Consider the following 4,900-nt stretch of genomic DNA (forward strand, 5'->3'; position numbering starts at 1 on the left):
GAATGGCTGAGAAGCACCTAAAGAAATGTTCAACATCCTTAGTCATCAGGGAAATGCAGATCAAAACATTGCTGAGATTCCACCTCACACCAGTCTAGGATAAAAAACTCAGGGGACAGCAGATGCTGGTGAGTTTGTGGAGAAAGAGGAACACTCCTTCATTACTGGTGGGACTGTAAGCTGGTACAACCACTTGTGAAATCAGTTTGGCAGTTCCTCTGGAAATTGGACATAGTACTACCAGAGGACCCAGGTATACCACTCCTGGGTATATACCCAGAAGATTCTCCAACATGTAATAAAGACACATGCTCCACCATGTTCATAGCAGCCTTATTTATAACAGTCAGGAACTTGAAACAACACAGATGTTCCTCAACAGAGGAAAGGATACAGAAATTGTGGTACATCTACACAATGGAATACTACTCAGTTATTAAAAACAATAAATTTATGAAATTCTTGGGGAAATGGATGGATCTGGAGAATATCATATTGAGTGAGGTAATCCAATCACAAAAGAACACACATGGTATGCACTCACACTGATAAGTGGATATTAGTGTAGAAGAGCGGAATATATAAAGTACAAACCACCAATCACAGGAAACTCAAAAAGAAAGAAGACCAAAGTGTAGATACGTCGTTCCTTCTTAAATGGGGGAACAAAATACCCATGGAAGTGTGGGAAGCCACTTCATAAGCACATCGCCATTACAAGATGGCGATGACATCTGGCTTGCCGTTAGCATAAAAACGCCTTGTGCGCGTGTGCCTGTAAATCCCAACGATCTGCGGCGGAGTGCCTTTGGTCACGTCAAATGGCCTGATCGTCTCACAGCCTATTATGAGTCGCCACGTCTGAGGCAGGCATAGAGCTCTATATAAGGGAAGGGTTTTGAGATAGTCGGGGTCCTCCTCCTCAACTGAAGCTTGTGATCTCGCTCTCAAGATACATTAAAGCTTGTACTGCAGAAGGATCCTGTGTGTGCCGCGTTGTTCCTGCTGGCGGGAGATTAACTAAAATACCCATGGAAGGAGTTGTAAAGATTAACTATGGAGCAGAGATTAAAGGAAGGACAATTCAGAGACTGCTCCACCTGGGAATCCTTCCCATATTCAATCATCAAATCTAGACACTATTGTGGATGCCAACAAGTGCTGGATGACAGGATCCTGATATAGCTGTCTCTTGAGAGGTTCTGACAGTACCCGACTAATACAGAAGTAGAGACTCACAGCCATCCACTGGACTGAGTACAGGGTCCCGAATGAATGAGCTAGAGAAAGGACCCAAGGAGCTGAAGGGTTTGCAGCCCCTTAGGATGAACAATATGAACTAACTAGTGGCCTGAGTTCCCTGGGACTAAAACTCCAACCAAAGAGTACATATGGGGGGACTCATGGCTCCAGCAGCATGTGTATAGCAGAGTATGGCCAAGTTGGTCATCAATGGGAGGAGAGGGCCTTGGCCCTGTGAAGGTTCTATGCCCCAGTGTAAGGGAATGCCAGGGCCAGTAAGCAGGAGGGGATGGGATGGTGAGGTGAGGGAGGGAACAGGGGATTATTTTAGTTTTTGTTTAGTTTTGTTTTGTTTTTATCTATTTTTTTTGGAGGGGAACCTGGGAAAGGAGATGTTGTAAATAAAGAAAACATCTAATTTAAAAAAAGAAAAATATGTACTTTGTTAAATTACATTATTATAATCAAGACTTGGCTTTTACTGGATGATGGCTAATGAATTGTATAATATTCATGAACTATCACAAACTATGGAGAGACCATTTGTGTGACGTTCATTTCCCCATGAGTTAGCTGTCCAAGAAACAGGTAAAGAGTGATGATGTCTGGAAGTTCCTGAGTTTTCACAGCACCATGAATGAGATCAGTGTAGACTATGTATTGTCTTATTTGTTCCTCACCAGGCCAAATAAAATAAGTTCTGTCTGATTTTCCTTAAAAGGAGGAAAAGGCTTGAAAGACGAATGGATATTGTCAAGATCATACAAGCAGTAACTGCATGTTTTATGCTAAGTCCATTCGTTATCTTGTCCATAATGTAATGTATTTTAGTCATTTGCTTGAGAATTTTACACAGGGAAGAATGTGCATAACTTCTTAAGTGTTTTATTTTCTCAGTTTTAATCAAATTGATGTCTAGTCATATGTAGTGAACTACCATGTTCTAGGCACAATGTATGACCAAATATACTCAACATTTCATCATATTATGTCAAATACATTTCTTCAAAGTAAGGACATCTTTTTTGAATTTTTTAAATATTTCATTTATTTGTATTTTATGTGTATGAGTGTTTTGCCTGTGCTAAAGGGCGTCATATGAATGTAGTGACCTAGAAGGCCAGAAGGGGGCAGTGGATTACTTGAAACTGGAGTTAGATCTGCTTTTGAGCTGCCCCAGTGCTAGAGAACAAATCCAGATCCTCTGCACAAGCAGCAAGAGATCTTAACATCAAAACTATCCCTACCCCTTAAAGACATCTTTTAAGTGCAAATTCTGAAGAAATTAATTTTGAGGGTAGATACAGTCCTTATATTATTAGATTTAATTGAGAAAGAATTGAGAAATACATCAATATTCTAGACAAGTAGAATGTCAAAGAGTATTGCTTTTATGAATTATAAGATAATGTTTTTAAGGTTAAGACAGTTAATCTGTATGTAGACTTCCTAAATAATTGAAGCCCTCTATGTGACCACTACACAAATATTGTAGGATTGACAGTTTTTAGACATACTGTGTAGACACATTCTGAGTAAGAAAAGAAAGACTGTTTGAGAATGATAGATTGTAAGAGAAAGACATGAAAAAAAATGGGAATTGGGAAGGTCAAAGACAGAGAGACAGAGATAGAGACAGACAGAGGGAGAGACGGAGAGACAGAGACAGAGACAGAGATCCAAAGAAAAACAAGCTGGCAAACCTTTATATCCAAAACTACATCATGATTCATAATACTAGCAAAATTACAGGTATGAAGTACCAACAAAAATAATTTTATTGTTTGGGGTCATCACACAAGAAATGTGTATTAAAGCATGACAGCATTAAGGCTGAGAACCACTGCTGTAGATAAAGACAAAGATATGGGGTAGCAAGTGAAGCAAGGACAGGAAACAGACATTGGTAGACAAAGAGGAAGTCCTTACCTAGTGTATTAATTGTAAAAAATATTACTTTGTGGAAGTGAACCATTCCATACTTCAGCTGAACAAAATATTTAAAAGTAGATGTTATTCTAGTAACAGTGAATGACTCACTTCCTAAATGTTAAAAGTGAGTTCATCAGTCCATCACACTCAAGTTTTGCTTCTTAAAACAGGTTCTGTCAGGCTGGCAAGATGGCTCAACGGGTAAGAGCACTGACTGCTCTTCCAAAGGTCCTGAGTTCAAATCCCATCAACCACATGGTGGCTCACAACCACCCATAATGAGATCTGATGACCTTTTCTGGTGTGTCTGAAGTAGCTACAGTGTACTTATTTATAATAATAAAATAAATCTTTGGGCCTGAGCGAGGGGACTCACAAGCATCTGTACTGTTACAGTGTATCCATATACATAAAATAAATTAATTAATTAAAAAAAAAACAGGTTCTGTCTAGAACTGACAAGTTTGTTCCAGCATAAAAAATTTGTTCGTGCTCCAGTCTCAGCTAAATCGTTAAGAACCGTGGAGGCCCTGCCTCACCTATCACTCATTAGGTGCCCAGGGTCTTAAATATTAAATTTGAGCATAAATACATAACATGTAGAATTTCAAGTATAAAAGGTCTGCATGCTGCATTTTGGAACTACTTATGCATTTATTGTTTAGTTTCTCCTTTCTCTTTTTCATTTCTGTACATTCCTTGGCAAATTTGATTCATTTGTGGTCAGGTAAGATAGTTTGGGTATCATGTAAAATGAAATAAAAATGGGTGAAAAGCAATTGTCTTTCAAAAATGTTCAATGGTTAAACTATTTCTTGGAGTTCTCTATCATTAATTTTATAGAACTTCAGAAAGTCTGCTCCTTGTTTTTTGAGAGGAATGACTTGGATTTGGTGCAATTATAGCAGGCTAGATGGAAGTATGGCCCAATGCAATTGATATTTATTTAATGACATACTTTTGACCATGTCAATGTTGTGAAATAATTCTTTACTTACAATGGATATCCCTTAGAGTGGTTGTTGGCTTGTTTATCATCACATTTTCAATGACGCACCCATCCATTTTACCACAGCCACTTTCTTCACAGAGTCTGGTAATTTCCCATCACCATCCCCTGATGCACATCTGTCTCTGGAACAGCAACTACATGGACACTTCATGCCCAGTGGCAACTTCTACAAGTCTGTTGACAATTGATCATTAGCAGAATTGTCGATCCTCATTTGTTTGAATGCACATTCATCTTTGTTAGCCAATTCTTTTCAGTGATCACTTTTGGAAAATATTATGTGGGTGACAGGGAGATAACAGACCATGTGGTTTGCTGGAAAGGAATTAAATAGGAAAGGTACAGAGAACAATAGCTGACAAAATATAAATGAGGCTCATGTGACTGATACAAGGGATATTTTCCTCTACTATCTTATTGTGGTTGATAATCATTTATGCCTGGGTGGAAATGTTTCACTCAACCAATAGCTTGGGATCCAGGTATTTTCAGCCTTTGAAAATAGGGAGTAGGTCAATAGCAGCTCTGTAGGGGATATCCATGCCTTTGGCCTCCAAATGGCTTGGCCCGGTCTACATTATCCATCCCTTGTTCTGAGGTTTTTAGCTTCTCAGCCTGAGTAGGTAGCAACTCATCATATTCTCTCTCCAGCTCACAAAGAGTAATGGGGATACAATTCAGACTTTGACTATCTCAGTCAATCTAATAAACCCT

The sequence above is a fragment of the Mastomys coucha genome, unplaced genomic scaffold (assembly GCF_008632895.1).
Source record: "Mastomys coucha isolate ucsf_1 unplaced genomic scaffold, UCSF_Mcou_1 pScaffold20, whole genome shotgun sequence".
Taxonomy (NCBI): Eukaryota; Metazoa; Chordata; class Mammalia; order Rodentia; family Muridae; genus Mastomys; species Mastomys coucha.